The following is a 12,174-nucleotide window of genomic DNA, read 5'->3' on the forward strand; positions in this document are numbered from 1 at the left end:
TTGGGAAATCTTTAGGGGGCAACAGAAAAGTACTAAAAAAACTATAAAGAAGAGTAAGATAGATTATGAGAGTAAACTTGCTCGGAATATAAAAACAGGTAGCAAAAGTTTCTACAAATATATAAAACAAAAACGAGTGGCTAAGGTAAATATTGCTCCTTTAGAGGATGAGAAGGGAGATGAGGAAATGGCTGAGGAACTGAACAGATTTCTTGGGTCGGTCTTCATGGTGGAAGACACAAATAACATGCCAGTGACTGATGGTATTGAGGACTTTGAGACAATTGTTATCACGAAGGAGGTAGTGATGGGCAAGATAATGGGGCTAAAGGTAGACAAGTCTCCTGGCCCTGATGGAATGCATCCCAGGGTACTAAAAGAGATGGCTAGGGAAATTGTAAATGCACGAGTAATAATTTACCAAAATTCGCTAGACTCTGGGGTGGTCTCGGTGGATTGGAAGTTAGTAAACGTGACACCACTGTTTAAAAAAGGAGGTAGGCAGAAAGTGGGTAATTATAGACCAGTTAGCTTAACTTTGGTAGTAGGGAAGATGCTGGAATCTATCATCAAGGAAGAAATAGCGAGGTCTGGATGGAAATTGTCCCATTGTACAGACGCAGCATGGGTTCATAAAGGGCAGGTCGTGCCTAACTAATTTAGTGGAATTTTTTGAGGACATTACCAGTTGCGATAGACAATGGGGAGTCAATGGATGTGGTATATCTGGATTTCCAGAAAGCTTTTGACAAGGTGTCACACAAAAGGGTGCTGCATAAGATAAAGATGCATGGCATTAAGGGTAAAGTAGTAGCATGGATAGAGGATCGGCGAATTAATAGAAAGCAAAGAGTGGGGATTAATAGGTGTTTCTCTGGCTGGCAATCAGTAGCTAGTGGTGTCCCTCAGGAATCAGTGTGGGGCCCACAATTGTTCACAATTCACATAGATGATTTGGAGTTGGGATCCAAGTGCAATGTGTCTAAGTTTGCAGACGACACTAAGATGAGTGGTAAAGCAAAAAGTGCAGAGGATACTGGAAGTCTGCAGAGGGATTTGGATAGGCTAAGTGAATGGGCTAGGGTCTGGCAGATGGAATACAATGTTGACAAATGTGAGGTTATCCATTTTGGTAGGAATAACAGCAAAAGGGATTATTATTTAAATGATAAAATGTTAAAACATGCTGCTGTGCAGAGGGACCTAGGTATCCAAGTGCATGAGTCACAAAAATTTGGTTTACAGTTGCAACAGGTGATTAAGAAGGCGAATGGAATTTTGTCCTTCATTGCTAGAGGGATGGAGTTTTAGACTAGGGAGGTTATGCTGCAACTGTATAAGGTGTTAGTGAGGCCACACCTGGAGTATTATGTTCAGTTTTGGTCTCCTTACCTTACAAAGGACGTACTGGCACTGGAGGGTGTGCAGAGGAGATTCACTAGGTTAATCCCAGAGTTGTGGGGGTTGGATTTCGAGGAGAGGTTGAGTAGACTGGGACTGCACTCGTTTGAATTTAGAAGGATGTGGGGGTGTGGGGGGGGGGGGGGGGGGGGGGGGGGTGGAACTTATAGAAACATATAAAATTATGAAGGGAATAGATAGGATAGATGCGGGTAGGTTGTTTCCACTGGTGGGTGAAAGCAGAACTAGGGGGCATAGCCTTAAAATAAGGGGAAGTAGATTTAGGAATGAGCTTAAGAGGAACTTCTTCACCCAAAGGGTTGTGAATCTATGGAATTCCTTGCCCAGTGAAGCAGTAGAGGCTCCTTCATTAAATGTTTTCAAGGTGAAGATAGATAGTTTTTTGAAGAATAAAGGAACAAAGGGTTATGGTGTTCGGGCCGGAAAGTGGAGCTGAGTCCACAAAAGATCAGCCATGATCTCATTGAATGGCGGAGCAGGCTCGAATGGCCATATGGCCTACTCCTGCTCCTAGTTCTTATGTTCTTATGATGAAGCAGCTGAAGATGGTTGGACCTAGGGCCCTATCCTGTGGGTGGTCCCCTTATTACAGGGGTCCTGGGGGATTCTCGGGGGTCCCCCATTACAAGAGATCCTGTGGTGGTCTGCCTATTACAGGGGTCCTGAGGGGTCCCCCATCACAGGTTCCAGTGGGAGGGTTGGCTGCTGGATGAGACGTGGGCAGGCAGTGCATTGTTGGGGAGTGGGTGGCCCTCGGGTGGGCTCAGATGGTCTCTACCAGCATGGCCCTGACGTGGTGGACCTCGCAGTGGTCCAGCACATCAGGTTCACGATTGCTGAAACCACAAATGATCAGAGCCCACGTGATTCCCAGTCGCGGGTCCGTAGAATCATGCGAGGCCGGAACATAGGGCGACAGACCCACTAAATTGATGCAGTTATTTACATCCACCCACCGTTGTGCATCGTGGACCTCGATCATGCTTCCAGCGGGGGCTCATACCATCGCGTTAGGGTGCCATTCCCCATTTTCCCCCAACACCACATTCTCCGTCCCATCCCGGAATGCATTCCAGGTAGCCTGGGACAGAGGATCCTGTCTCCCCCACAGCCATGGAGGGGATGCCCCACCCCCGCACCCCCCCACCCCCGCCAGAAGCTACAGAGTGACAACCCCCACCACGGTAGTATTGGGGGCCACTCTCCCTGTGCCCTCTGCACATTCATTGGTGCACACCTGTCTCCCCCCCCACCACACATAAGGGGACATTCTCTCCACCATTGGAGGAGGATTACACCCCCAGCAGATCCCCCTGGCAGTGCCCATCCCATTGCCCACATCCGCTCCTGGCACTGCAGAGCCTCCGGGCACCTCCACACTCCCGGTATGGTCACCATGAGTGATGAAAATCAGACCACCACAATTGCACCTATCCAGCGGAATGTTATAAACCCAAATGCACTGACTGAAGATTTTACCAGGAGGTCTATCTCAGGAAGCTGTGCTTCAGTTCTTAAGCTTTGTTGATGTGGCCAAATCAGCTACCAAGCGTCACAGTTCTGACTGTGGAAGAGAAAATTAGCACAGCTGTGAACATTTAGATTGCAGGCTCGTTCCATGAAACCATTGGAGACAGCCAATTTGCTATGCATTTTCTAAAAGGCAAGTCATCAGTGCCCTCTTTGCCAGGGCAGCTCAGCTTTATACAGTCACCAGTGATTCCAGACAGATGACTAAAAGAGCCAAAACATTTTTCAAAATATCCAAATTTGTTTGTCAGGGTTATTGATTGCACACGAGATATAGAATGTCCCAAAAGTAAAGCACAAAGGTGCAGTAAACTTGAAGAATGCGACCCACAAAGATCCAACTTTCTCTGTGGTGTGGCTCACCCACATCTTCATGGTCGTTTAAATGTGCACCAAGTCAAGCTTCTTCCTGCCCAAGGGGATCAGGGGTTATGGGGAGACGGCAGGAGAATGGGGATGAGAAAATATCAGCCATGATTGAATGGCGGAGCAGACTCGATGGGCCGAGTGTCCTAATTCTGCTCCTGTGTCTTATGGTCTTATTATCTTATTCTTTGACATAGCACCTAAGGTGAGATACATGTAGGTGCTGCAAAGGATTATCAATCTCTTGGAAAGGAGGCAACTCTTCTGTCAGGACCCAACAATTCCAAAAAATGGACATGAAACAAGAGAAACTCCTTGGCCGTCCTGTCCTGCAAAGTTAAGCCCTGCAAAATATCACCAGCAGAATTCTCCGGTTGAGATCCTCCGATGCTGCGGCTATGTCCGCAGGATCCGTCCGGTCTTGCGACCAAAAAGTCGGTGCCGCCTCCACCGAGTGGGGGTCTAGCAGCCCCCGGCTTTATCTGCTGATACGGATGCAGAATGGCCTGGCCGCGCACGGTGGCAGCCTGCAGCGGCTGTGCCGTACAACATGGCGCCGGCCGCGTGCGGACCCGGCCTGCCAAAAACTGCCCCCCTGAAACCCACCTCGCCACCTCTGGACCTCTGCCAGCGGGAAGGCACCCCCTGACTGTGGCGGAGCTGGCACAGTCCGCAGCCATCATGCGAGGTCCACCTCGGGGGGTGGCCTGGGCACCCATATGACCCGTGGCGCTAAGTTCCCAGTGGGTAGTCAGTGGCTTGAGCAGCCGCATGGCTGCCTTGCAGGCTGCGGCAAGGGTGGTCTGTGCCCGGTCATCCCGATCCCACGGCTCACCTCCTAGCCACCCCCTGCTACTCCCCCCAGCCCCCCCCAACCCCAGCCCTAGTAGATGGCCCCAGACCAGTGGCACAACTATCAGCATACTGTAGTGATATTATACACTGTTTGCACCCCCTCCCTCACCCTCAGTAGCCATGGTGCTTGTTTCCCAATTTGAAATACCGCAAATGAACCTGGCGGAGGCGGTGCATCACAAAAGGCCTGGAAAATGCCGGTTTCGGGCCTGTTAATGATATGCCATCGGCCTTTACTGTAAAATTTACATGCCCACACAGGCGTGCGGTGTAGAATGTATTCACACCACTGTCAATGCCCCAGAGCATGGCATTAGTAAGTTTGTGGATGACACAAAGGTTGGTGGAATTGCAGATAGCGATGAGGACTGTCAGGGGATACAGCAGGATTTAGATTGTTTGGAGACTTGGGCGGAGAGATGGCAGATGGAGTTTAATCCAGACAAATGTGAGGTAATGCATTTTGGAAGGTCTGATACAGGTATGGAATATACAGTGAATGGTAGAACCCTCAAGAATATTGACAGTCAGAGAGATCTAGGTGTACAGGTCCACGGGTCACTGAAAGGGGCAACACAGGTGGAGAAGATAGTCAAGAAGGCCTTCATTGGCTGGGGCATTGAGTATAAAAATTGGCAAGTCATGTTGTAGCTGTATAGAACCTTAGTTCAGCCACACTTGGAGTATATTGTTCAATTCTGGTCGCCACACTACCAGAAGGATGTGGAGGCTTTAGAAATGAAAATGAAAAATGAAAATCGCTTTTTGTCACAAGTAGGCTTCAAATGAAGTTACTGTGAAAAGCCCGAGTACATTAGCTATGAGCAGAGGTTGAATAAACTTGGTTTCTTCTTACTGGAACAAAGGAGGTTGAGGGACGACTTGATAGAGGTCTACAAAATGATGAGGGGCATAGACAGATGGATAGTCAGAGACTTTTTCCCAGGTTGCAGGGGCAATTTCTAGGGGGCATAGGTTTAAAGTGTGAGGGGCAAAGTTTAGAGTAGATGTACGAGGCAAGTTTATTACACAGAGGGTAGTGGGTGCCTAGAACTCGCTGCCGGAAGACGTGGTGGAAGCAGGGACGATAGTGACATTTAAGGAACATCTTAACAAATACATAAAGAGGATGGGAATAGAGGGATACGGATCCCGGAAGTGTAGAAGATTTTAGTTTAGACGGGCAGCATGGTCAGCACAGGCTTGGAGGGCCGAAGGGCCTGTTCCTGTGCTGTACTTTTCCTTGTTCTTTGGCATTCCATTTGGCGCCTGGCGCCAACCTCGATTTTTGGCCAACGCCGAATTCTCCATCTGATCGTATTTCACAATTGCGGCATCGCTGGATGGAGAATCACACCCCACCTCTTTGACTGGTTACTGGAACAGAATTCTGGTTGCTAGTGATCAGAGGGAATATGGGCCTCCTGGACTCAGAAATATGTGTAAATCTATGAGTATCTGTCAGCTGAATTGTACACTTTAGGTAAGATAAGGTAAAATCGGCATAGTCCCAGGTGACCAGAGCTGCTTTCCCTTTGAGGGGGAGAGCTGACTGGTGGCGAGGATCAGGTAAGGGGCAAGGTTGAGAAGGCAGGCCTTCATGACTAACCTCTACACCCTGTAAACCTATACACCTGTACACCCTGTACAACCTGTATACTTTACAATCTTATTAATATGCATCTCTCCAAACTGTCCCTCAAGACTGGTATGTTGAATTGACAGACGTCTTTGTAAAGAAGTTTCTGTAACACCATTTCCGACAGAATACCTTCAAATGAGGTAATCTGAAGTGTTTGTGCACAGCTGGACCCTGGATTTCACTGCTACCCCAACCATTTGCCACACATATTGGATGAGGCCCTGCAAAACATTCATGTATGTTGAATGCAAGGCTAACATTGTTTCATAACAAGACTCCCATGATTACCATCTGTGTGCTGACAAGTTTTTGGCCTCCACTGAACTGCATCAGCAACCTTCAGTTTCCCTTTCTCTGCCTCACCACATGTCATTCCTTGTCTACGCTACTGCATCTTCTCAATTGGCCGTTACTTGGCTGCTGATTTCAAGGCAGAGGAGGAATGATGGATTGTTTGGTTGCAGAGGGGACTACACTCTTTTGCTCATCATTTTCCTCCTCATCTGTTTCTTGGTTTGCAGCTTGTAAAGGAAAAAATGCACTAGTACCTGCTTCAGCACGCTGCTATCTTAAACAATCTTTAATGCAGAAACTGACAGCTGGGAAAGATATTGTGAAGTTATTGCGGAGCACGGAGAAGCAATGGATAAGCAAAATTATAACTGTTCATGAAGGTGCATTAACTCAAATCTCCATGTTCAACCGTCCAATCAGAGCGGCAATTCATCCGCTTGATAAGTTCAAAAGCAGAATTGTGATTTTCTCCTCTGGCATTTCTCTGACATTGTATTTTCTTTAGATTCAATATATTATGTTAATTAGCTGATGCAGTCTAATAATAATAATCGTCTTTATTATTGTCACAATTAGGCTTACATTAACACTGCAATGACGTTACTGTGAAAATCCCCTAGTTGCCACACTCCAGCGCCTGTTTGGGCACATGGAGGGAGAATTCAGAAAGTCTAATTCACCTAACAAGCACGTCTTTCGGAACTTGTGGGAAGAAACTGGGGCACCCGGAGGAAACCCACGCAGATACGGGGAGAACGTGCGGACTCCGCACAGAGAGTGACCCAACCGGGAATTGAACCCCGGACCCTGGTGCTGTGAAGCACCAGTGCTAACCATTGTGCTACTATGCCGCCCAAACCCAGATGTGCCCGGGTTCGTAGATTAGATAGTATTAATGACAGGGGGATGGGAACAAGAATTGTGGAAATAAAATTCCCATGTTTATAACATGCATTACAGGATGCAAAACAATTGACACGTGTGATGCCAAGTTATTGAGGGGTGGATACGCAATTGCCCAACGCTGATTTTGGGCGCCAAACCCCATTGCGATGGTGATTTGTATCCATTTCCACTTGATTAATGGGCTGAAATCCCAAGTCTCCAACCCCCCCACCCCACTGTTATGCACCAACCCCCACAGCGGAAAATCCTCCAGGTGAGATTTGGTGCAAGCTTGCCCAAAGGTGGCTCTGACATGGTGGACCCCGCCGTGGGTCAAAGGGGTCATTGCATAACTGAGGTGCCCCAAAATCCATCAAAAGCCCCCACCACCACCCCACAATGCAATTCCTGCCCCCCATGACAAGTAGAGACATCCTCCCTCTCCATCATGGGAATAATGGGTCACCCTCCTCACAGCCCGTATGCATGAGGGAGACCCGACCCCCTGCCATGATCCCCCCAGCCCCTCATCAGACCCCCACATCCGATCCTCCCATCAGACCCCCAACAGGAACCTCCATCAGACCCCCCCCATCAGAGACTCCCAACAGAGACCTCCACATCAGAGATCGCTATCAGAGACCCCCCATCAGTCACCCTTGCCTGAAAGCTGGAGAACAGTTCAAGCAGTAGAGTGAAAAGTTAATGCATTTTCACTTACCCTTCCTTAACATTTGCTGCCTCAGACAAAAGTGTTTAAAGCAGCAGATATTACAAGTGTCAGAGGCTTCCTCGAAAGCTAGGTATACTTCAAAGGGCTTCAAATCCCATGACAGCCTTTGAAATGAAAATCTTTCATTCAATTTCACACAGTAATTCAAGGCATTGGCCATGATTAACAGCTCTATTACTCCACAAGCAGGTGCTTGGTGGAAGGTAGATCTACCTTTCCCTTCATGCTTGAATGTATCTTAAGAACCCTGCTATACCACAATGCTTATACACTCTTGCTATGATTGACAGTTGCTCACTGTCAATCATAGCTTTTACTTCCCCTTTTTCACAGCAGAAAGCATTTTGAATTTCAAGGCTGTCAAGAGATTTGAAGCCCTTTGTCAAGTCAGGTCACCCTCATACGAGTGTGCTGTGGGAGTGAGTGACCCATTGGTCCCTTGGTGGAGGATGGGGAGGGGAGGATGCCCCTTCTTGTCAGCCAGGGCGGTGGGGGGGGGGGGGTAGCAGGATTGGCGTTGTGGGGTGGAGGGGGTCTGCCCTGGTCCTCAGTATCGGGACACCCATTCAGAATGTGGTGGCCCGATACTGGGATTCTGATGGAATTCGACGAGCTCTCCTCCATGCATAAATTAAGATGGTAAAAGAAAGGGAACCACACCTGGGCCTCACTCCTAGTGCTAGTGGAGACCAGTAGCGATTCTCCGCTGGCAGGAGTACTTAGTCTCCAGAATTGAGAGTCCAGGCCTATATTTCTGGAATAAGTGGTGCCATAAGAACTCCCAAAATGCATTGCTTGAATGTTGACACAGGGAATATCCATTTCCTTTTTGTGTTTAAGTTTAAGTTTCCTGCTGATATTCATGTGGTAAACCACTGTGTTGCATTGTGTTGTGTTGTACATGCCTGGGATTGCCCCGGCTGGCTCCGCCTGTGTCTCCTCTCCTTGGGCTCATGTATAATGGTGGCTAGTCTCCGCCTCCGCCCCAGTTCGGGACCAGAGGCCAGGAGGCTAGCTGTTTAGTGTATTAAAGCCTCAGTTACATTCATCACTCATTGTGTGTTCATTATTGAAGGCATATCAATTTAATACACTAATCCTTACGATGAACTCATCATTCAAGCCTGATCGCCTGGAGCTGGACCCACAGGCAGCCGACGCCACAGAAACTTTTAAGCACTGGCTAAGCTGCTTCGAAGCGTACCTCGCATCCTTCACCGAAGACTTCACAGACCTCCAGAAGAAGCATATCCTCCACGCACGGGTGAGCCCAAGAGTCTTTCTTCTCATCAGGGACGCCCCCTCGTATGCGGAGGCAATAATGCTGCTGAAGGGACAAATGTGAAGTCCGTTAACGAGGTGTATGCTAGGCACCTTCTTGCCATGAGATGGCAACGTCCGGGGGAATCACTTGCAGAATTCCTGCGTGCTTTGCGTGTACTCTGCCGGAATTGTGAATGCCGGGCAATATTGGCTACCCAGCACGTGGAGTTGCTGATCAGGGACGCTTATGTCGCGGGCATGAAATCAAATTAGATCCGCCAGCGATTACTAGAAGGGGGTACACTCGGCCTCCCAGAGACAGTGCAACTCTCCAATTCGTTGGAGGTGGCCTCCCAGAACATGGAGGCCTATATCTCTGACTGCGCGGCACCCTTGTGGGCCTCGTGGGTGCATCCATCATCCGACCCGGGTGCAGCGCAAGCCTGTGTCGCGCAGCGGCCCACCAACTCCGGAGGCCCGAGGTGCTACTTTTGCGGCCAGGGCAACCACCCCAGACAATGCTGCCCTGCACGGAACGCAACTTGTAACAGCTGTGGGAAGAAGGGCCACTTTGCTAAAGCCTGCCAGGCCCGATCTCCCCCCAAAACTTCTGGGCCCAGCAGTGTTGCCTGCTGCCTGTCGGGACTGCACCCAGCTGCCGCGCCACCCACCATGTGCGACCCGTGGGCGCCGCCATCTTTGCCGCCATCTTCAATTTCGGCAGCCACGTGTGACCCATGGGGTCCGCCATCATTAACGCATCCTCCAACCGCCACACACGACCCATGGGGGCCGCCATCTTGGACTCCATCGCCGCTGCCACCCGCCACGTGCATCCCTTGGGGACCGCCATCTTGGACGCCGTCGCCGAGGCCTCCCGCCACGCACGACTCATGGGGGCCGCCATCTTGGGACCACTCAGCTGCCTCCAGGGAGCCTGGCTCACCCAATCGTATGCTGGCTGCCGCTACCTCCGACCGGCCTACCAACCGCCTTCCGACATTCGCCTCCATCACGCTTGACCAGTCCCGGCTGCACCACCTCGCGAAGTCTATGATGACCGTCAGGATCAACGGGCACAAGACGGCCTGTCTTTTCGACTCCGGGAGCACAGACAGCTTCATTCACCCAGATACGGTAAGGCGCTGCCCCCTCCCAATCTTACCCGGGACCCAGAAAATCCCACTGGCTTCCGGATCTCATGCAGTAGAAATCCGGGGGTACTGTGCCGCGATCCTTACTGTACAAGGCGTAGAGTATGCTAACTTCAAACTCTACATCCTTCCCCATCTCTGCGCTGCCCTATTACTGAGGCTCGACTTCCAGTGCCACCTCCAGGGCCTTACTTTAAAGTTCGGTGGACCCCTGCCCCGCCTCACCGTCTGTAGCCTCGCGACCCTTAAGGTTGACCCACCCTCGCTCTTCGCAAACCTCACCCCGGACTGCAAGCCCATCGCTACCAGGAACAGACGATACAGTGCCCGGGACAGGGCCTTTATCAGGTCGGAGGTCCAGCGACTCCTGCGAGAGGGGATCATTGAGGCTAGTGCCAGCCCCTGGAGAGTCGTAGTGGTGATCGTCAAGACTGGGGAGAAGCAACGGATGGTCATCAGTCAGACTATCAACCGGTACCTGCAGCTCAATGCGTACCCCCTCTCCCGCATATCTGACATGGTCAACCAGATTGCGCAGTATCGAGTCTTCCCCACAGTTGATTTGAAGTCCGTGTACCACCAGCTCCCTATCCGCCCGTAGGACCGCCACTACACTGCCTTCGAGGCAGATGGCCGCCTCTACCACTTCCTCAGGGTCCCCTTCGGCGTCACCAATGGGTCTCGGTCTTCCAAAGGGAAATGGACCGAATGGTTGACCAGTACGGGCTGCGGGCCACATTCCCGTACTTAGACAATGTCACCATCTGTGGCCATGATCAGCAGGACGATGACGAAAACCTCCGGCACTTTCTCCACACCGCAAAACTCCTGAATCTCACCTATAATAACGAAAAATGCATTTTCCGCACAACCCGCCTAGCCATCCTCGGCTACGTCGTGGAACACGGAATCCTAGGGCCCGACTCCGACCGCATGCGCCCCCTCATGGAACTCTCCCTCCCCCACTGCCCCAAGGCCCTGAAGAGATGCCTGGGGTTCTTCTCGTACTATGCCCATTGGGTCCCCAATTATGCAGACAAGGCCCGCCGACTTATCAAATCCACCGCTTTTCCCCTGACGGCCGAGGCCCGACTGGCCTTCAATCGCATCAAGGCAGATATTGCCAAAGCCGTGATGCATGCTGTGGACGAGTCCATCCCATTCCAAGTGGAGAGCGATGCGTCGGACTTCGCTCTGGCCGCTACCCTCAACCAGGTGGGCAGGCCCGTGGCTTTCGTCTCCCGTACCCTCCATGCCTCCGAAATTCGACACTCCTCCGTTGAAAAGGAAGCCCAAGCCATCGTAGAAGCTGTGCGACATTGGAGGCATTACCTGGTCGGCAGGCGATTCACTCTCCTCACTGACCAACAGTCAGTTGCCTTCATGTTCAATAACACACAGCGGGGCAAGATCAAGAATGACAAGATACTAAGGTGGAGGATCGAGCTCTCCACCTACAACTATGATATCTTGTATCGACCTGGGAAGCTCAATGAGCCCCCAGATGCCCCATCGCACAAGTAGACCGACTCCGGGCCCTCCACAATGACCTCTGTCACCCGGGGGTCACTGTAAGGTTTTCGGGCAATTCGGCCTTTTTGGAACTGCCCAAGAATAAAAACTCAGAGACTGTAAACTGACTTTTCAGCCAAGAGAATGGAACCAGTTTTCCCAGCAGGCCTGGTCCGCTGAGCTGAGTAGGGAACATAAGTATTTACAAACCCCCCCCTAGGAGCTACAAGGAAGAAGGAGCCAGACAACGAGATAAGATCAAAACACAGACCAAGGGGCACGGGAATACACAGGGGGCCTGCCTGCAAGCAGGACAATGGGATGGTCATAGCCCCATGCAGATGTAAATGACCTGGCCTCCACCAGAGCAGAATCCAATCAACACCCCATCAACATAGCAGCTATCTCCGGAGCAGATGGAAGTCTTTGAAAATCTTCAAGGGAGCTCAACCTCGTTATCTCAAAAAACAGACTGGAGGCGGACCTAGGGGAGGTACTCCCATCTCGACAGGTCTGAC

This window comes from Scyliorhinus torazame, chromosome 7, assembly GCF_047496885.1.
Source record: "Scyliorhinus torazame isolate Kashiwa2021f chromosome 7, sScyTor2.1, whole genome shotgun sequence".
Classification (NCBI taxonomy): domain Eukaryota; kingdom Metazoa; phylum Chordata; class Chondrichthyes; order Carcharhiniformes; family Scyliorhinidae; genus Scyliorhinus; species Scyliorhinus torazame.